Raw genomic sequence first — 22,732 nt, 5'->3', positions numbered from 1 at the left:
AATATTTTTTGTCTTTTGACCTTTGATTTACCTGAGGGTAATTTTGCCTGTCAGGCTATGGAGCAACAGATTTCTTTTTACAGGGAAGAAAAAAAAAAGAAAAAGAAAAGCTCCTCCCCTAGAGGGTCAGCCTGCCAGGTGGACTGTCTGATACTTCCAGTGACTGTTTTGGGATTAATTGCAGATTATGGCTCATAATAATTAAAAGAACTACTGTATGATTACCCATTTTTTGCCTCCAAATAGAGCAAATTACGTTCCACGTTTCTAGGGCAAGCTCCACAGCTAGCGTAGTTAGTATGAATGCAGCACAGTCAGTGAGTCGGTTTGACACCAGCTGTGGAACTGGCCCCGATCCTTAATGTTTGAGCTGCTTTTTAGAGTCTGAGCAAAGCCACACCTCAATGCTGCCAGTTAAAGTACATACTATGCAAAAACTGGACGCTTTAAATACATGTGTGTATTCCCCAAAGTTCATAGCATTTGAAGGGAAGCTTTTAAATACCGCAACATCTTTTCTGCCAGATTTTGCAAATGCAGCCTTGATCTGCTGATACCAATGCAAGTACGTGGCAGAAGGCTCAGGTCCATTGGTCATGCCACACCTCTGTCTGCATCTGTCCCTGATTTCCCCTCTTGAGTCACCTCACCATCAAAGTAGCTCTATCACTTACTTTTGGGTGGCCAAATACCTTTATTCTCTCTCCCTGCTCTCTTGGCTGCCTCTATCGGTTGACTTTCCTCAGACTTCAAGCCCTGTGGGTCAGGACCATGTTCCTAGCTCAGGTTTTTGTGCCACCTACTGCCATGATCTTATGGCGAAAGATCAACAGTCCTGGGCAATACAATAAAGCAAACAGTGACCGATACTACACAGCATCCTTAGCTGCCCTACCAATTCTCCCTAATTTTCCCCTTCTCTTGGGAGGGGGGGAATAAGATCTTTCCCTTTTGGCAAGAGGAAAGGCATGCTACCCAGCGCGTGGCAGGGCGCCGGCTGCTGGCCTCGCCATCCCGGGGCCGGGGAGCCCTCGCCCCGCAGGCTGCCGAGGTCGGTGCGCGGGGGACGACGGGGGCGCGGGACCCTCCGTCACGGTCTCTGCCATAGGGCTTTCCTGCACCGCGTGCCCTGGCAGAGCAGCAGGCACCGTCAGGCAGCCGTGCTGGACAAGGTCCCACCTGCCATGACACCGCCGCAACGGGGATAATTCAACATTTTACATTGCTTTTTGCCAGTCTCTTTTACAATAAAAGGGTAGAGTAACTCCATTCCTTAAAATGCGATTAAGATGTAAGGCCTGATTTCTGCCTATTGCAGGCCATCCTGAGTAAGCCTCTTTGACAAGTATTCATTTTTCAGATCAATGCTTGTTATAAGCTTGCACAGTTAGTTTTTATCCTTCTGTTCAGGAGGGACATCTGATGTACCCTGACAGCTTTATCCATATTTAAAAGTGACAATTGGCAGATACGTGCATATAGGTTTACTCCAATTTTATCTAGCTTGTCAGCTGCTGAAAATGGATTGACAAATACCTACTAATAACCTAAACCAGTGGAAAAGAATCATAGTCCTGGGAGAAAAATAGTCAGATTTCAATTTAAAGGATTTTTCAGGAAACATTCACCCTTCACAATTTGAAGCTCCTATAGAACATGCAACAACTCAGGACATGTGGAAACAAGATGGTCCTAGTGGTTAAATATGGATTTAAGAACTTGACCTGACTGTATCAGGTCATAACACCTCTGACCTAGCTGTTCTTTTTCAGTATTACAGTTTGTTCCCTCCTGTGACGGCTCACTTGGTCTTGAGGAAGCAGTTCTGCTCGATGTCGAACACAGATAACCAAAGAAGTCAGTTGTACATCCTCACCTCCCTCAAAACAGAGAGTTATAATACAATCTGAAAAAAACAATCAAAAATAGCTTCTTCCTGACCCTGTATTAAACTTTAATTTATATTGCAGTTATATTTTCCTTTTGCTTATTGTTACTGGGAAAAAAATCATCTGTGGATCCTCCCATATCTCAGATTTTCCTGTGCTTTCTTTTTCCAAAGAAAAACCATTAGAGGACTTGCTTAGGAGCTATTTATTATGTGAGCAGTAGATGAAATGTCCTTACTCCAAGTTATCTAAATCTGTCAATTATAGATTGATCTCTGTCAATGTCTTTTATTTCCCACCTTAATGAAGATTTTTCCCAGTCAGAGCAACTTCTCCATACTGTACAGATAAAGGCACTGGCCAAAAGGGAACCTGAGTTCTTTTCCCGTTATGAAACGCAGCTAAGCAAAATCAGTGCTATAAATAAACATATTACGTGCATTGGAGTGATGTACAGGAGACGAATTACTTTGTGTTGCTGAGCACCTCTCAAGAGAACACAGATCCTCACATAATGTCCCCTTGAAATGAGGAGAAACAAATTTTTAAAGAGTATTTCCTTGTGTAGTCTTATTAATGGAAATAGCCAACAGTAAGAAAAAAAAATCAATGTTTTGTAAAAAGAAAAATCTATAAATTTGCTATATTATGTGTTGCTATCTTCCTCATGGTAATGGTCAATACTGCATATTAATTGAAAATCAATGGTACCAATAATACTTCAACTGAATATGGACTATAGCTCAAAGTTTTCTTATATTGTCTGTGCTGCTTTCTCCAATATAGTCTTGAATACTTCATTTTTTGGCTATAATTAAAAGTACTATCATGTGCTATCTGAAAACTGATCAAACTCTGTTCATAAAAACCTGCTAGGAAATCTATCGTTATGATCATAGCTTTACACAGAAACTTCTGCATGTAGCCAATACAGTGGTGCACATGCATTCAAGAAGATCAGGCATTCAGAGCACACACAGAGAGAGATTGTTTTTTCCCCATTATTGGATACAAATGCTGCAGTTTAATTACAGGAATTATACCCTCAGAGCCTTCCCAGAAGCAGGGCTTTGAATGACATGCCCCTTGATTTTTTAGAACAATATCTGAAAGTGTGTGGCACAAAAATGATGTCTATAGCACATCTATAGGGCCATTTCATTGTCCATCAGGACAGATGTCCTGGGACATTAAATAGATTACATTTATAATAATTATGTTAGAATTGCAGTGATGAATTCCGACAGCTGTAACTTCTGCAGGGTTATGATTGCAATGCAAAATTGGATATTATCTTGTCACACTTGTATTTTTCTTCCAAGACCTCAGTTTCCTTCAAGAAGATCTGGAATAACTTTAATTAGTATTAGCAGCAGTATATTCTGCCTGTAGATTTGTAGCAAAAACAATGGACTCATTTCAATTAACTGTCAAAAGACACTGCTATTACTTAATGAGGTATGAACTAAATACAATTTGTAATTTAGGAATAGCAATAGGAAGCAAACATATTGTACTGTACTGAAAGTCTGCAAGAGGTCTAACAGCATAGTTTATTACACTGACATGGCAGTTAGAGTCATCTTTCCTCACCTACAATGCATAAAACAAAGAAATATAGAGAAGCTGCTTTACAATGTTTTTCATTTGAAGTTGCAAATAAAGTTGCAAATGAATGTTTCTCGTATAAAGTTAAAAGCATGGGGAAACCTATGGCAGTGGTTGCAGGACATCAAATGAACATGAGGACTTCTGGTTCTTGTCCACTGGACGGATCACACGAGTCTTGAGCCACAAGCTTGTGCAGATAACTGTTCTCGAAAGAAAGAATAGAGCCTGCAATCTAATAACTGGTATTTTATGGTAGCAATGATTTCTCCTACAGTGCCTCTTGCCACTAACCTACTGAATCCTGCTATACCTCTTCCAAGAGATGTGTCCTGTGGTCTGGTTCTGGCCCAGCTGTGGACCTTTAGCCTGGGCACAGCAGCTTGCAGGGCTGAAAATTGAAGGATGCATCCAAGAGAAGACTGTTACAACACCAGAAGATGGATGCCCAGCCACAGCTTGGAAAACCATCTATGTTCTCCAGCAGACAGATCTCAGTTTCTGCCGGATCTGATCATCTTGTTCTGTTTTTAGTATATACCCAAGAACTTTTTGCTTAACGGCTTCATTTTCTCCTACCCAGAAGTTAGCTAAGTGCCCTTTCCCCTGGGACTATGGCTGACTTTTCTCACTATGCCTGTGTGGGACAGAAGCCAGATCCTTCCAAGGGATTTACACATGCTTCATTCAGTGTAATGTTTTAAAAATAAAATTAAACAGTACTTGTTTTTATTATTTTGCTTTGAACTCATTCATGCAGGTCTATGTATAAGAATATAGTCTCTAGTGTGTATGTCCTTTATATACCAAGAGTTTGTCACCTTGCTCTTTCAAAGCAATACATTTCTTTATTTTCTGACTTCTCATTCAGCTCTGTTCTTTCCTCTGAGCTCTTCTGCATTTTTCTGCAAATAAGGGAGAAGGAGAGAGGACTCTTAGCAGGTTAAAACAATTTGATGCCTTGGAAAATGATCCCTTTGACACAATGAGTGCTACACAAATATTCTCTCAGCTGTGTTTAAACAGGATCTTTGTACATTAATCATCTAAGGAACTGCAGACAGAATTACAAGTGGAGTCATTTTCATGTCTCATGCCACAGGCAAAGATTTGGGATGCAGAACCAATCACCCTGAAGTACTCAGGGAGAGCGCGGGAGAGAAGTGTTCAGAATGTAAGAGGCAAAGGGCTAATTATAGGGACTGTGAACTCCCTTGGCAAATCTCTCAAAATGGAAATTGTGATCTGGCTGGTATCTTTCACTCCTCCACTTCCTAAATACCACTCAACGAATATTTATTATATTTTTGTTTTGATTAAAAAAGCAACTCCCCCTAAATATCAGCATTTGAAAAGCTTTGAAAAACATGCAATACAATGCAAATTACATTTGTCAATCTGCTTCGCTTCAGTAACTAAATAACTTCAGGGTCTCATCAATATTTTTAGAACACATCTTGTTCCTATTTTCCTCTTGCTCTAGTTCAGCCTGATATTTAAACATACTTATATTTCTATGCATAGTATATACAGTCTAGCTAGTACTACAGGCAGAGAATTAGTTGTAGGATTAAGCCATTGGATTGAGATAAATGAATATAAGAAGAAAGCCTAGTGACTACAAGCAGAAGCAGAATGAATAAAAGAGAATCAAATGCCAACAAATCAGGAGGCAAAGTATTTATCAGCTAAAAGTCATTCCCTTCTGTAAGTCTCATTTCTTCCCTTTAAGTCTTCCAATGGCATCATCGTCATCTCAGTACTGACTCTTTTTGTTGGGAATGCCTAATGAGCAGCACTGTGTAGAGAGTGTATGTCCAGTGAGGGAAGGGAGAAAAAAGATTTAACAAGATTTAACAATATTTAGGGTACATATTCCCATTCTTTGATTGCTTCCTATGACCCTTCCTACATCCAACATGCCATAGAAGGGAATGGAGTTACATCCAACAGAGATTTATTTTCTTCCTCTCTCTCTTTCTAAGCCAAACCGATCTGGCTTGCACACCAGGGGCATATCCCAGCCCTACAGCCACCTTACACCCACATTACCACCATGCCGTTCGCACCCATGAATCAAACGGGGCAGATGCTGCTTGCTTTGTGCAACCGAGAGCTCCAAGTACCTGCATGGGGAGACAGGCCTGCCTCAGAGCTGCGTGCAAAACAGAGCAAAGCAAGTGGGCTTTTGTTCCCAATGCCAACTGTAGGGGGGGGGGGGGGATAAAAAAAAAAAAAAAGGCTATTTATTCATGAGCTCTCCCTCCCTAACTACAAAGGGAGTATACCTGATACAAAAGAAACATCTGAGTAGTGCACAAAAAGGTATAATGGCCTTCTATGGGTGCTACAAGTAAAATAAAAAACACCCTGGAAGCAGGACCTAATCCATCAACAGTAAATATAATTAATAAAGCTGTGCAGGGATCAGAATTTCCATTTCTCAGCTATAGTTCAAACTGCACAAAGTTCTAAGTCCAAGTTAGAAAGGGGAAAAAGAAGCATATTACACTCTTTGAAATTACTTTTTTTTTTAAATGCCAAGACATTGTATATCATTTCACTTCATTACAGTACAAAATGCAAGCAAACTTAGATACAAAATATGAAAATATCCTACTTAAACTCTTGAGAAGGTATATTTTCAGCATACTTTTATACAGCCCTAACAAAAAAAAAATCATTAATATACTCACTGGGATATTTTCAGTGTTTATGAAATAGCCATCATCCACAAAGAAAAATATCCCATCAGAGAGTGTTCTGGAGTTTTAATTAACAACTGGAAGGCCAGATCACAAAAGGCACAGCAGATATTTTGGTAAACTAAGTGTTTCAGATTGAGCACGTTTCCGGGATGCTTTAATTCAACTGTCAATTCAGAGGTTAGTGGATAAATCCTTTAAATATAGGTCTTGGGCTTCAGTTATGCCTTGCTATGAGCAGTGACATGAAAGGAGTATCCCAAATGAATAGGACTGTAGAAACTGGGCATGCTCTTTCCTTGGTGCTATTCTTGGACTGAAATATTCATCTTTAAATTGCCTCTGTGTCTCTAACTGGGCTGTCTGGCTAGCTGACAGACAAGTCTTAGTGAAAGACAGACTTGATAAATACACCAGGAGGAGAACTTGTGGTCTTTCTATACAAATGGAGAAATGGAAGAAAAAATGGAAAAAAAGAATAAATCAGGAAAAAATACAAATTGCTCAGCTGCCCTTACTCAGTAGAAGACTTCCGGAAAAAGACAGAGGAAAATGACCATTTAAACCAAACAAACCCAGGTAGAGTATTTGGGCTGTCTCTTTCCTAGTCTAACGTACAGACTAATCTTCTGGTACCTCCTAGATCTAAGCAGGAAGAGGACTATTGGCAAGTCCCATGCACTGAGTTTAGGTCACTTTCTATCTGTCCCCTGATATCCGAGCTTGAGGGTGACTGACGATATAAACTAGAATCAACGTTTCCCTACAGTGTGAAAAAAGATGCTTTAAGCAAAAACAAACTTGATATTCTTCTGTAATCACATGTCTCCAGAACAGACATTTAAAAAAAACCTGGGATGTTCGTGATAAACTGATGAGAGTTTTCAATACGACCTAAGTGCCTCGAGTCTCTAAACTACTCTTGCAATGAACAGGCCAGGCACCTCCAGAAGTCATGTAGGATCCTGGGGGTGTGAGAGCAGAGGGCTTAGTCACCACACAGACATACCCAACTCTTCTGACTACAGAAATAAGATATTTAAAACTAGATGGGGTGGAATTGGAAGATTTAAAACTAGATGGGATGAGATTGGAAACTGTCTCCATAACTTTAGGTGCATCAGAAGGATATTTTTTTCCTTTTGGGGTGGGACCCAGCCACACAATAGTCATCGTGCTATCTCCCTGCACCTCCTGGCAGGGTACATTCAAGGGTAAAGCATAATCTGAAAGCCTTCCCACTGAGTCACATTTCTCTAAACCTGAGCCCACAGATAAGCGAAGCTGTCGTTCTTAATAGCTTTTGCCCGTCTCACAGAGGTAATGAGATAATGCTTGCTTTTATGCGTGTGCATATCCTGGTTCTGTGAGCAGCAGGATACACATGGGAATTAAAAGGAATTGGCTAAATTCCCTCAGGTTCAGGACTCTATATAAGAAAAGAAATAGCACTTTCAGATGAAGGTGATGACTAAAATTCATTCTGCAAGTGACCCAGACTGGTCCTAAAGATTGATCAAGTGAATTTAGTCCTTTAATCAGTGATTTTTCTTGAATATTGTTCACTGATCTGATCAAGCTAAGGGAAGTGGAAGCAAACTTAAAATTATAATTCAGGGGAGAAAAGGTTCTTAACTACTGTTTATTATTATTATTTAATTAAAGTGGGTTGAAATAAGGTAGGATGATGGTCCTACTTCAAATTTAGATCTGTACTGCATGTTGCTAGAACTTAACAAAACATAAAGGTAGAATCAGTTATTTTCTCACCAATTTTCCTCTCTTGAGGTACTCTCAGAAGTCAAACCAAAACAAAATATATAATACAGAACACATCACAGCTGAGATCACATTCACCAAAATTAGAGTGAGCCAAACAAACAAACAAACAAACAAACTAAAAAAACAGGACTACGTCTAACAAGTCCTTAGCAGCAGTAAGCAGCAGCCTTGGGAGTCAGAGATGGTGACAGCTCCCTCCAGGCATTAACCAAATGCACCAGGATAGATTGTCTCCTATTTTTTTCCTAATGGTTTATTTCTCATTTAAAACCATCCCAACTTGCACACCAATGTAAAAACATTCTCCAGATAGTTTTAACACTATTACACACTTAAGTCCCTTATCACAGCCTACCTGTTGCAAACCAGGCCTTTTCACTCGACTATGCAAGAATAAATACAACCACTGTTTTCATAACATTGCCATAGCCCCTTGCGCTCAACTGCTTTCCTGGAGCTCTCAATACAAGCTGGCACTGGTAAGCCTTACTGGCCATACCTACTTTCCTATTGATCCTCCTGCTCTGTGTTAGCCTGCCAGGATCGGTTGTCCTGAGGGGCTCTCTCAGGTTTCTTTGCCAGCAGACTGCCAACTGTGAGATACTGTCTGTGACTTCCAGGTCAATTAATATTGATGATCTTCTTCAAGAAGAGATTTACTAGTACAAAACAATGACCTTTCCTGAAATACTGATCTGTATGAGTTGGGCAAAATGATGTTCTTCTCAGAGACATACACATCTCTAGTATCCAAAAACGCACCCATTACCTCGGTGCACAAGGTGACTGGAGACACAGTAGGGAAAGAAAAATAGAACAAATCCTACCCTAACAAACAGCACAAGAACACAACACATGCTGGAGTTGATGAGCATCTTCCTTTTAAGTTAGTTGTGCCCTTTATCAGGCCCTGAGGACAAACTCAGCATTTATCAGGCTGGGTTAAAACCTCCTTGGAGGCTGTGGAAAGGCTGTTAGAAAATGTGGTGAAATGCGCTGGCAGATCTGAGTTCTGATATGTCATCACAGGGGAGTGCCATGCTGCAGTAAGCACAAGCTGAAGATATTTGCCCTGGGGTGCCACTGAGTGCCTCCAGGAGCTGGCAGCAGCTCCCTTCCCCCTGTGCTGAGATGTGCTTGTTCACGGCCACAACTAACAACCCAGCCAGCCCTCAGCACCCTGCTCCTGTAGGGCTGAGCTGTCACGAGTGCAGGGACTGACGACAAATGGACCACACGAGTCTTCAGCTGGAAAGGGTGCAAAAAGCTCTGATCTTTCTCATTTGCAGGTCCTGTAGCGACAGAAGAAATGTGCTTTCTTTGGACAAGCATTTTAAAACTGTTTCCTGAAGTCAGCAAAGTTCTGCTATGCCTCTGCCTACAAAGCATTTTGGACTAACGTCCTCAAGTACATGTCTTAATCCCTGGGTGCCTTTGACCTTGGAAGGCTGATGGTCTGAGTTTGAAGGGTGCTGATTCTCAGGGCTGGCTAATTGCAATGGGATTTTTAGCTGCCCAGCACTTCCCTAGCTGAGAAACACTGTGTTCACGTCCCAGACCAGATCCTCAGCTGCAATAAACTTCCTTCAGCTTCCAGTAGCTGAAGGTACAACTTGTTTTGCTATATTAGTGATTCTCTATTTTCACAAAGACTGAAAGATGCCTTATCAAAACCACAAACAAAGAGGAAAAGTTACTTGAGTTTTGGCTAAAAGTTCAAGTCTATCTTCACATCGTTCAAACTGCCTGCCCGTCCCTCCATACTCCGATTTTTGAGTAAGCGGGCATATAAGCACCTAGCCGGAGCCAACGCCTCTGCCACGCCAGCGGCCCCCAGCCCGCCCCGCGAGGCGCGGGCGCTCCTCCTCGCCGTCCGCTGTGCACAACGGGGCTCGCGTACGCACGGCGCTGCACGGCGCCGGCGGGAGGTTGCAGACCCGGCAGCAGCCGGCAGCCGCGCGACGGCTTTTCCTTCCTCCGCACGCGCGACGCGGGCTCCTCGGGCCGCCGCGCCGGCCCCGCCGCCGCCGCAGCGGGCCGGACACCCCGCTGAGGCCGTAGGACGTCCCCGCGGACAGCGCCGTCTGCCGCGCGGACCCGCGGCCGCCGTCTTGTCACGAAGGAAACGGGGGTGGTTCGTCCCGGCTCGCGCCGCACAAGTCCTCACCGGCGGTTGCTTGGTGCAGTTGTTTTCTAGGCGCGCGCACACACTTGTTTGATGTCTTCTCCTAGTATCTCTCTGGTAACTGAGTTGGAGCCATCTATTTCACGGGCACAGAGCATGCCCTGGACAGATCTCTCTTAGATCAGAGAGCTTTCTGCTCCATCCTAATTTACCGGTAAAAAGCCTCCCATCAATATCATCGTTGCTGGCAGGATAAACTGATAGTATGTCAGAGCTGGGACAACCTGATATTTCTGTTGAATGTGTCCCTAGCACATGAGGGCTTGCTGAAGCTATTACTGCTGAAATAGGTAAAAGCAAGTAGACAGGCTGCTGTTGCCGTTACAGAAAGCTTTGACAGTATTCCAAGTTAAGATTAATGTGAAATGAGGCTATAAGGCAGCATTACCAAATAAGCACAGAATCTGATTACCGAAGAAATACAAAACGGGAAGCACTGGACCACACACACCGCAGACCATCCATTAGCTGGTACTTTCACATGTCTAGTTATGATTTGTAGTGAGGTAATAACCCACGTCCCCAGCTGCTATAAATCATAGTCAAGAGCCCTCCACTGATTTATGCCATCCAAGACTGTCCCTGCACATTACACAGCCCCTCTCAGGCAGAAGGGTGTCAGAACACTTCACAGCCGTTTCAGCCCCACCAAAATGTAATCACCACTAAAGCGGAAAAAACAGCCATGCAAATTGTGAGGATTCATGGTAATAACCCTAAGAGAAGAATTCAGACTTGGGATTCTTGTGGGCACTTAACAAGAAACGAGCTATGAGTTCTCATTTTAAAAGGGAAATTATGAGTACCACAGACTATTCTTTCTGAAATCTGACTTTCAAATGCAAAATAAGAACGAATCTGAAGTATTCCCTATCAAATTTGCATCAAAGAATAATACATCTTGGCAATTCCACCTTTGGTACAGGTAACATTCATAACCTATACTGCTGGTATGAAATAACTTGCTTTAAGATTTTGTGCCTACACTGGGTACCAGTCGTGGCAGCACAGAGCTGAGTCTCTCAGCGGGGATGACCTGTCCTGTCCACTGGACACCTCCAAACCTGTTTTCTGATTCAGTGCAAGGGCTCCACTTCAGTAAAACATTACTGAAAAGCATCTCCTTCATTCATTTGTAATGCCATATAAAACTCATTTTCCTCATTTGGCTTTTTTTGTTCACCTGTGTGTCTCTAGAAAACTGCTGTGTTTCAAGACTAAATCCCCAGTTGCTGCAGCAACTCACCTCTGCTTATGGCTTGGCCCTGATTGTTGTTTTTAATAAGGAATTATAACAGAGTGTGCCAAACCACGTCTTCCCCATGCCCTGCAGCACCACTTTACAGACTCGGCAGTTCTCACTGTACGGCCGTGTTGCAGCCTCCCCTTCAGGGTACTCTGCACGCTTTGCACCAACTGCTTGACCATCACTGAAAACAAGCTGTGTCTGTTCGTGGATGCCGAGCGCTTGCCTTAGCGCTTCAGAGGGAAATAGGGGGAAGATTTCAGCTGTGTCACTTATTTAGGATCCAGCTCATTCACAAGTGAGTATGTTCATGCAAATAATACAAATACAGAAATATCTGAGTGTCAAGGATCTTCTATAAACAATCATCAAATGCTCAAATCAGGCTGTTAAAAGGAGTCAAGAAAAAACATGCTATCAGAGAACAGGAGGAAGGAAGCAGATAAAAGAAATTTAGTCAGGAACAAACAACATAACTGACAGTAGATAATGAAACTGAGGAGCAAAGTTAACCAGCCCAATTAGCACTTCTCAGGCACAACAGTTGAGCCACTAGCTAAAAATCCAAGCAGAATATATCACAAGCCAATATGAATTTTCCATGCAAGCATCTTTGGTAAGATTGTAGGGGGAAGTAGTCACGACTTAAGAAGGCTGATAAGCAAGGTGGCAATTACTGTGACAGGTGCTTTCTGGAGACTGTAAATGGATGGAGAAAGGGAACATGAAAGCCCCTTTTCCTCCCATGCCAGCCCATGCACGGGCAGTCTCAGAGCCAGCGAAGCCAGGCAAGGCAGCCCGCCTGTGCCGCTCTGGTGCCCAAGAGACCAGCAGTCTCCACCATTCAGGCTTGCACCAGGAGCTGCCAGGCTGGCGAGACTCTCCACAGCCCCTTGTGTCCTAGAAGGTTTAAGGATCGCCCATATTTATATTTCATCCAACTTTCAAGGAAGATGCATTTGACATTTGCAACTTGACAACGACTAGCTTTTAGCAAAACAGTTTTAATAAAACACTAGGCTGATGCATTTTGCATCATTCTTAATTCAGCAGCTTTAAAGGCTTATCGAGATTACCACTTAGGAACAAAAAAGGGCGGCAGGGAGGAGGAGAAATTGTCAACCAACGTCAGTGTCACTTGACTTCCCTTTAGTCACTATGAATCTGTCTTGTGAATGAATGGGAGTATCAGCCTCATACATTATTAAAATTCCATTAAAATAAGGTTACCCTTCACCCAGCCACAAGCCTGCTCTTGAGCAAAATAGTATCAGGCATTTAAGACCAAGAATGACAACAGGAAACTAAAGAAGGAGAGATTCAAATTTATGTAATGTGAAGTCAACAGAATATTTTACCTAGACTGCAAGTGAAAATGAGAGGTAGCCCCTAGGAGAGACCAGTAGAGGAACTCTGGCATTTTGACTCTCTGCTCAGGAAATCATTGCTCATCAGGAATGCAACTGAGCAAGTGCTTAAGGGATTTTCCTGATTACAGATGAATGAGAGCACGTACTTAAATGCTTTGCTGTGCCAGGCTCTTGAATCAGTGTTGTAGTGGCAGAGACAAGAGCAGAGAAAAGACAAACAAAGGCTGCATAGCATCCAGGTTTGGTAAGACTTTCCAAAGCTTGCCATCATGGGAGAGATGCAAACCAGCCATGAGACATTTCTACCAAGAAGGTCCTCTATCTAGCACTGTTTAGTAGGCCACAAAAATACTGTTTAATCATGCAATTTATCTACAATATCAAGCAGGAATGACTTCTTATGCTATCCCTGGCACAGGTGTAGTGTGGCCTTCAGAGGGAAAATTCAAAATGAATGAGCTGGGTTCCATGTGCAGTTATGCATCTTTTAAAACAATTCTCTGAACTGTCCCTTAGAAAACAAATGCAGAGTATTCTTAATAGCTTTGCAGAACTAGAATCTGCCCAAGTGCAATCCTGTATCTACTTATTTCTTACATATGCCAGTATACTGATTTTTATACTTAATTCTACATTTCCTAAGTGAATTACATCTATATCCTAACATATTGGAAATACCAGTTGAGACTTAAACAACCTGGCAGGGTACCAGCAATAATTTGCCCAGCAGCTTGTGCCCAGTTAAATGAGCCTCTAGAAAATTAGTCTCCAAGTTTTTCTTGCTAACTTAGAAAGACTTTTCAAGAGAACAGGAGCTGCAGATGAGAACTCCAAGTTACCTGTGTAAGCAGGAAGCACAATAGTTTTATCAAAAGATTATTAAAATTAAGAACTTTTAGAGTGTTATAGTTTAAAAATCATCACACAAAATAAAGTTTCTCTGGCACTAGTACTTCTAAACTTGCTAGTATCTGTGTGCTCCCCATCTAAAGTCCTTTCCTCTGAACATCTTTATATCCATAAAGACTGAAATATGGTTATGTGAGGGACTGAAAATTTTTCCTGATGAAGATTTCTGTTCACTGGAAAATACCAATTTCAGTAACATTTACTTTGAATATTTCCTTTCGAACTAGGCAAAAGGCACAGAAAGGCATCCACAAATTGCTTGGCTGCTGAGCTTGGCCAGACCTGCCCGCTCTGCACTGGGCAGGTTTCAGCTTCACTGATTCAAAGCACAAGCTCGAACCCAGAGCTCCAGCTGCAAGGTTGGTGCCCAGCCACTGCCACCTTGCTTTTACTATTTTTTGTGTGTTGGGGGTTTTGTTATGACATGTTTTGTCTTTTTCAATAAATCAGAAAGACTACTGAGAGGTCTGACTATATCCTGACACATAAGTAAAAATGAAATGACTCATTGAAAGTTATTGCAAAAGGGAAATCGCATCTCCCAGCCACTCCTAATCTTCAGGCAGGAAGGCTTCACAGATCTAAATACAAAAGGCTGAAAATTCAGAAAGAAGGAGAAAGCAGAGCTTTCCCTTAAGCTGTACTTCTAATTATGATTTGCCTGGGTAAACTACTTCATTGCCCTACTGACCTCACAGCTAAGAATTTCTTAATATCAAATCAAAATCTTTTCTTCTTTCCCATTTCACACCAGTGCTCTTATCCTCGCTTCTGCGCTGAATAATGCTTCCCTGGATGTATTTACTCAGTTATTTGTCGTCTTCCTTCATGTGTTTTGCAGACTGCCTTCAAATCTCTTATCTGACAAGCCATATTTATCCTGTCTCATCAGCTCCTTTCACACCCTCTGGCCCTTTCACCACCATCCCCGATGCCTGCTTTAAGCTTTCTCAGTTTCAGCGTCCCTTTTTTCAAGAAGGGCCTAGAAGACATTATTCCGCAGACTTGATACCCAGCAGTATGGTGAAAATCCGCTGGCTGTTCTTGGGTGTGTGCATCTGGGTATTAATTGCATCTCTGACACTTCCTCCTCCCACAGGCTCAGCTAAGTGTAAAGTAACTCTGATGCATTTTTGAAGAGTTTGAGCTGTTTGCATTCTTCCCCCACAACGACTGAAGCCAAATCCTTAGCTGGAGAAAGCTAGCATAGCAGGAGAGAGGATCGAGCCAAACCTTTTTTCTGTAGAGATGGGTTGCATATGAATGAGAGGCAGGAAAACATTAAAAAAATAGCATCCTAAATAATTAAAGTCTTGCCTCTTTTGTAAAGCAAGCTGCCATTGAACTCCTGGTTTCTACTGGTGTGTGTATTTGTATGCCTGGAAGTACCATTGAGAACATCCATTTTTCTTAATCTAGATTCTGTTCTGTTTTTTAATATGCCTTATATATAAATTCCAAAAGAGATCCCATAAACTCGTTGCATGTCACAGATAAAAATGAGATACTTTGCTGTTGCTTTCTGCAATGATTCTACATGCAGCTCCCCTCGGTGCTGCAGCAGCACGACAGTAGGCAGTGACGACAGAAGCAGCGTGTTTGTGCTATTAGGAGCAGAAGTAGGAACCCAGATGTAGGAATCCAGATGTAGGCTTCTATGGCTGTCTGCTCGCATTCACTGTGTGATTCCCATTCAAACCATGCCGCTGCAGGACTGCCCGCTGCAGTCTCCAGTCTGACATTTCAGGTATAACCATAGCAGTACTGTCAATGGTAGTTTATACCTTGAAAAACTTACCATTTTGTTACCAGCTCATATACTGAAAACTCTTTAATAAGGATGAATAATAAACATCTTTTCCTATGCAAATTCAAAATATATTTCTTCTGTGTTTTTTTTCCTTTTCTTTGATTTTTCTGAAGGGATATGTATTTTATTGTTGCATAAGCATCAATAAAAGAAAAAATGGTATTTTTGAACATATTTAATAACTATAGGGAATGTTATCAGTTGCGACTGAGACACTGCCAGTAGTATTCTGTACAAAACAGAGATTTGAAAAAGAAAAGGATGTTCTGATAAATAGTGTTATTTGTAACTGAATTCCACTATGACTTCTGAAATCCAGAGGGCAAGGGTGAAGGTCACCCTTCTCTCAGGCCAGTAGCTGGGTTTCCAACACGGTATTATTTTACTGCTAAGAGGCATGGGAAGAAATGTCCTGATCTGTCTACACGTTCATCTGACCAGACCTCCAGTCCAGTAAATCCTTCCCGTTTTACTCCAGCCAAGGGCCCACATCACTTAGGGATAAACCCCAACACCCGGACAGAGGCCGCGAGAGCCGGGGGAGCTCGCTCACGCCCGGAGGAGCCCAGAGCCGAGGCTCAGCCCGGGTCAGGCTTCGCAGGAGGCTCCGGGCAGGAGGCTCCGCCGGAGGGAGCGGGGGCACCGGCCCGGCAGCTCCGCCGGCGGGACCCGCCGCGCCCAGCTCCGACCCGCCGGCGGGACCCGCCGCGCCGCGCCCACCCCCGCCCCGCAGCGGCCCCGCAGCCGCGACCCGCCGCGCCGCACCCAGCTCCGCCGGCGGGACCCGCCGCGCCCAGCTCCGACCCGCAGCCGCGACCCGCCACCCCCGCCCCGCAGCCGCCTCGCCGGCGGGACCCGCCGTGCAGCTGCCCCACAGCGGGATCACAACAAAACCTTAAAGCCTAACTGCCTTTTTCCCTTCACCCAGTGGGGGGTGGGAACACCTTCCAAAGCAACTAAAGCACATTAAAGGAGGATTTTTACAGCTCTCCGTTGCACTATTTTGCTGCCTGGTGCTTCTGAAAGATAGTCTCAAGTTGCTGTATCATTTGGCCAAGTGGAAAAACAAATAATTTTTAAAGGAGGCAGAAGGCTTTGATGCAGCAAATAGGAGGATTGCTCTCATTAATAATTGATATTATTGTTGCAGCTAAGTATTGTTTTCCATTTTGCCTATGCAGAGACTTTAACAGTTTGAATTAAAAACTCGACATTAAAAATTCAGCAGAACACGCATGCTGCATAATAATTTAAGACTCCAGTCCAGCTTCCCCCGTGTTGATGAAAGGAGATGAGAGGCACCTTTCCTAGCCAGAAAACCCCGCAATGCCAGAGGGGGAATGCGCTCTGCAGTCCCCAGCGCCAGCGGCCCAAGGCTGCTCCCCTTCGCCTGCATTTGGGGCGGAGGGGAGCAGCACGGTCAGCACCGGGCGCTGGGGCAGGAGATGCTGAGCCTGAGCAGCAGTCACGCGTCCTGGAGCCCCTGGCGCTGCCAAGCAGCGGGAGCCGTCTCCGGTGAGGCTCCACCGCAGGAAAACCGAATCAAAACACCTGCCACGGCATGCAGTTTTAATGCAACAAAAAAGGTGGAATGGGATTTGTCCGTGAAAAACAAACACTTTTTAGGACAGGAAGAGAATCAGTGAACACAAGTTGACTGAAAAATTCAGGCATATCTAATTAAAATGCATGTTAATAACTGCTGGATCTTTACATAAAAATGAATTTAAGCCCTACTGAACAATACTTCCTCCATCACACGTGCAGTCAGCGATGCTTCCCTCAAGCAGACTGAATCGGAAATGGAAATTCATTTAGCAACTCGCTGATTAATCGCTATGCCACAGCTCTCCAACAAAATGGAATTAAACAGTGCATTGCCACCTCAGCCTTTGCAGGCTGTTTGTGGGGACTGGAGCAGGAACACATCTTACCATTTCACGCTTCTTTCTATGTAATTTCATTTGTTACTTGGTTTGACTCCTTTTTAAGCTGTTTTCTGACCTATTTTCTACTCATTGCACTATTGACTACAGACATTGAAAGTGCAAAGTGAAGTGAGATACCTGTGTTTTAAGACAGATGATACCACCAATACTGAATGTGTGCACACATGGATAATTGCTCAGACCTGTACTTATCTTGCTGAGTTCAGAGCCCGATCCCACGTCTCCAGTAAAGATACACAGCCATTACTAGGAAGGCAAAGCAGGAAGAGCAGCCCTGAGGTTGCAAGCAATGCAAACAGGGCGCCTATATCCCCCCACACCAGCACGACAGAGAGGAGCCCCGGGGAGCGCAGGGGAGCCGGGCACAGGCGCCAGCCCTGCCTTTCCTTCCGTTTCCCGACATGGACGCTTGCACGAGCTCCCCATCACTGCCAGCAGCGCACTACACTCCGGCGCTGCCACAGTGGCGGGGCCACAGGAATCCCGTGCGCGTGGGGCAGGGGTGCGGAGGGGACACAGGGGCATGCCACTGCCCACTTCTCCAGCCTAGCTGACAGGAGGGGAAGCGCACGCTGTCCCCGCAGGGTAGGACATGCCTTACTCTGAGGCAGGGCAATCCCAGCTGCTTTCCCCAGCCCATCTTCAGCTGCCTTGCTCTACAGGTAGAGGCGTTTTGCACATGTCTTTGCTCCTACACCATGCAAAAGCTGGCTGCTACCCAAAAGCAGCAAAAGGAAAGTAAAAGGTCAGTGCAAATGCATGTGGACTCATCAGAAGAATAGGGCAGGCAATAGGAGAAAGATAGTCAAGCGAGGAAAACAACTGCTCAGAGTTCAAGCCAAAGTACTTACAGAGCAATCAGAAAGCAGAAGGATGAAAAAATTGAGATAGTAGTAAAACATTATTTCCAGAACTATATCAATACAGAAAGAAAAAGGAAAGTTACAGGAGATGCCTTATGCTCCTAAACTGACAGCGGGGGCAAGAAGGGAAGAGACAACAGCCACAGACTCTTGCTTCATCTGCCCTGTGAGGCAGCAAGGGGCTGAGCGGAGCAGAGTGACAGGGAGCATCTCCCGCAGCCAGGCCATGAGAGTGGAAGACGGGCACCGCACAGATGGTTAGGAGGCTGCAGGCTCAGCAGGCCACCCAGGGAAGGTGGTCCCTGGCACGGTCATTAAAGCAGCATTTGTTTTAGAGGAGAGCTAAAGAGACAGTTCAGCAAGCCCCAGCCTCAGCTCTGATTTGACTGCATTTTCAATTAACTTTCAATCATTATTCTCATTTACACAAGCTGCAGTTAGAGAGAGAATAAAAAAATGTTCATACGAAACAGTGCAAAATCCTTCGAATATCTATTTTTTAAACTTGTATTAGACAGAGATCTGTGAACAACACCTTCACACCCAGACTGCACTCCCAGGGAAAAGTTCTAGGTACTGTCCCTGCTCTCCGACACAGCCCAGGCTCCTTGCTCCAAGCACAGTGTCTGCAGCAGGAGTTCAAGCACAGAATTCATATCCTGAAGCGACTAGTGTGAATACAAACAGCAATGTCTACCACGTACTAACCATCTTTGCATGTATAAATGGGGGGGGGGGGGGAAATGGAAGAGCGAAAACAAACCTAAACGCAACATACCCTGCTCTACAGCCAGCACTCAGCAGCTTTATGAAAAAGAGTGATCTAATAAGGCAATTGTTCTGAAAAAATAATCAGTTTCACGCCAGGAGAGCACCTTTCACATTCTGGGGTGCTTTAACTATGCCGTTCTCACGGCAGACAAGAAATGGTGATACGTACTCGCATCTCTTGGATAGTAAAGAGCATTCACTTCCAAACAGTGAGACGTGGTCCAGCAGTTTGACCAAAACTGATGTAACAGACTGCAAGTCTCCTTGGCTTTAATTTGCTAAAACAACAAATGAACAAAAACTGCTAAGGAGGGTGAATAAGCAGTCCTCACCCTGGCAGTGGAAAAACCAAGGCTCAGAGTTTAGCAGCCACAAAAAACATCCAGTTCTAGTCTGCCCTAAATCAGTGGCTCAGCCATAAGACAATCCTGCTACTCCAACTGTGGGGAGACCAGGAGTAAAATTTTGAGTAGAACATTGGCTCCATAATAAAAACACCCATAGTGTCACTTGGCACAGAGCTGCAATCTCAACACAGTCTAGTCTATTAAGCATAAAAAGAACACAGAGAATATCAGTTTGACATCTCCCTTGCAAATTTTACTTCAATCCTTTCCCTTCTAGCAAGTTAACCCAAAGGTGAACTATTTAGTATCTGGGAGATGAATGGCAACAGAAAAGAAGATTCTGTAATCACATTTAACATCTGCACATAGTCACCTGCATTTAACTGACCTCACTGGAGGAGCCACGCCACCCCGCAGTGCTCTTGAGAGCGAATCTTGTGAGCTGGAGACAGCAGACACGGAGACCTGCTCTGCAGTGCTGCCATCAGCGCGGAGCCATGCACGTGGTCCCTTACACTGCTGCACGCTCCCTCCAGGCAGGGAGCGCAGGGCAGCTGCACAATCCTTCTTTAGGAGGTTCTCTTCAATTACCTATGCTCACAGAAAGCCTCAACCCTCTTTCAATCCCATGACAGCAACACTTATCTGAGCATTATTTATCACCCTGATCCTGCTGGTAGTAACTGCTCCCTTCTCTCCAGCTCTTGATGAGGATTCATCACACCTGGCATCAGCACCCAGGTCCAGCTCATCAGCTGTGGTCCTGGGCAGTCAGCGGAGGCTGGGATCTCCAAAGGGTTGGTCATCCCATCCTCAGACAGGGTGGTACAATACAGGAGAGAAATCACCTTCTTCACCGAACACAGAAACACAACCAGCGTGGCTCATGCTGGGTGCACTGCATCCTGCTCCCGAGCAGGCCTGGTCCCTGGCAGACCTTGTGCACCAGCCTGCACATTAACCACCCAGCAAGTATGGACCCTCTGAGCGGTGTCCTGGCAAATTCACCAGAGACCCAGCCACAAACCCACGCACTTGAACCACTTCCACGTCAGTGGAGATCTTGCTTATGAGACTCGTTCTTGGACAAGAGCATCCATCCAAGAGCATCTGTTTGCAAAAGAAGTTAGAATTTTCCTCAAGGCATTCAGTAAAGGTGACTCCTCTATAGAAAACTCTTTACATATATTATTTAGGATTAAATCTGTGTTAATCAAGAATTTGTAGGTCAATGACTTTGAAAACCTTTAGGCTATAATTAAGTGTCTGAAATTCATGTGAGAATCAACGCAGATTAAAATCAATTACCTTGCAAAATAACACTGTGCCCTTCTGCAGCACCAAAAATCTCAAAGCATTAAATAATTCTTATTACTGAGGGACTAAATAAAACAGGATGCTTTCTGCACACCGTATTTTAAAGAGTGCAATGGACTATTCAAACTGAAATACGGGCCGCTATTTTCAGACATGACACAAATATCTTCAAAAGTCAAATAATTTAGCAGAAATCTGTGTTTTCATAGATTCTGTATCATATAAAATAAAAATTTCTATGTCAATTCAGTAAGTTTACTTGGAGCAATTGCTATTTTGCACATAAATTTTTTCCTGACGTTATCCAAAGACAGAAGGAAAAGCATACATGGGGCTGCCCCCAAGGAGACTGCATTTGTATCTTGTCTCTACTGGAGTCAGTGATTTCACTTCTACTCTATCAGTGATGACAAGATTTTGGTTTTGAATCAGTTAAGTTCATCCTACATACAGCTGCTTAAATCCTACTTTAAAAGACTTGTACTATATCCATCCATGAATTTAGCAACTTTAATTCTTCTGTTAGTTATGATCTTTAAAACAATTGTAGGCTTATAAGACATTTAAGTTTACCTGCAGGCCAGTCACCTCTGCTGCCATAAATCAATATAGTTGCACTGAAGTCACATCATCTGCTTTCTTTAGGGATGAAGATTCAGCAAGCTATTCTAGCCATGTGTTTAAATCTGAATATGTGTTTTCTCCTGCTGAATTCAATAGACTATGAAGTCAGGTGTGCACCTGGCTAAATTTGGAAAAATAGTCAGACAAAGCATCTTGCTATTTCTGTTGTCATCTTCAGATGAAAAACACAGCAAAATATTAAGAGGAAAGTTGCTTGCAGTGAAATAGATTGATTTCTTTCTTTTTGAGATAAATTTCTCAGCAAACAAAAAAATTGTATTACTAAATTTCTACTCTACTAATGTACAACCATGTAAAGATTTTATTTTACCTTTATGCATTTTACCTTGGCCTAAACTAGAGCCAGGAGGTGACATATTCTCTGCTAGTAAAAATGAACACAAACCTGAACACACTGAAATTCAAGGAGAAAAGTGTACATACACCGAAGTTACTATAAACCGTTTCCCAAATTACATGGAAGTGAATTACAACCCTTTGAGAATTTGAATGTCGTTTTCCTGGTTCAAGTTTATAAAATTGTTTTCTCAAGTCATTTCCATGTTTTGTGGCCCATACCATCACTTCTGAGCAGCCCATAACTCCCCATAATGGTCTGGGTGATGCTACTAACCCTTAGTCTTGAGTCTTTAAAACAGAAGACACTTCGGGCTCCCTTCCCAGGAAGTGCTTTGGGTGGCGAGCACATTCCCTTTGGAGGTGGCCGGGGTCTGTTTTGCCTTCCCCAGGGGTTTTCCCTGCTGCACAGCGAGGTGAAGCTCGCGGCTGCAGCCTGCGCCACGGACAAGCCAGCACGGCTTCCGGGATTTGGCCCAAGCAGCTTGCAAGGGGGCACTTGGACAACTGGGTTAGCGAGTTACCAACCGAGAGGAAGCAACAGAAGGGGTGAGATCGGGGCCCCGTCCGACCAGCCCGCGCGGGCTCTGTGCCCCCTCTCAGCTCCTCCGCGGCATCCAGGAGCCGCTCGCTCACCCCACCAACCGTGGGACCACGGGCCCCATCGCAGACCCTGCATCAGCCGCTAGCAGCTAAACGCAGTGACCCTCAGCTCCCTCACGCCCCGGAGAGCACAGCAGCCCGGTGGCTCCTGCCTCCCAAAGCTCCTTGGCAGATGCAGTATTTTAAGACATCTGGCACAAGAGCTGTATGGCAGCCACTCAGCATGAAAATAGCCATTTTTCCCCCCATTACACAATAAATAAATTACATTCCATTCTCTGGGCAAAGCTTTTCAATTCCATTTCCATTCAGAAGTTTTAAAAGTTCACATTGCCAGGGAGTCCAATCTCATTATGACAAGACCTGTCTGAAGCAGCGTTAAAAATATATATCTACC

The sequence above is a fragment of the Rhea pennata genome, chromosome 20 (assembly GCF_028389875.1).
Source record: "Rhea pennata isolate bPtePen1 chromosome 20, bPtePen1.pri, whole genome shotgun sequence".
Lineage (NCBI taxonomy): Eukaryota > Metazoa > Chordata > Aves > Rheiformes > Rheidae > Rhea > Rhea pennata.
The sequence above is the reverse complement of the archived record's forward strand: the minus strand, read 5'-3'. Positions refer to the sequence as shown.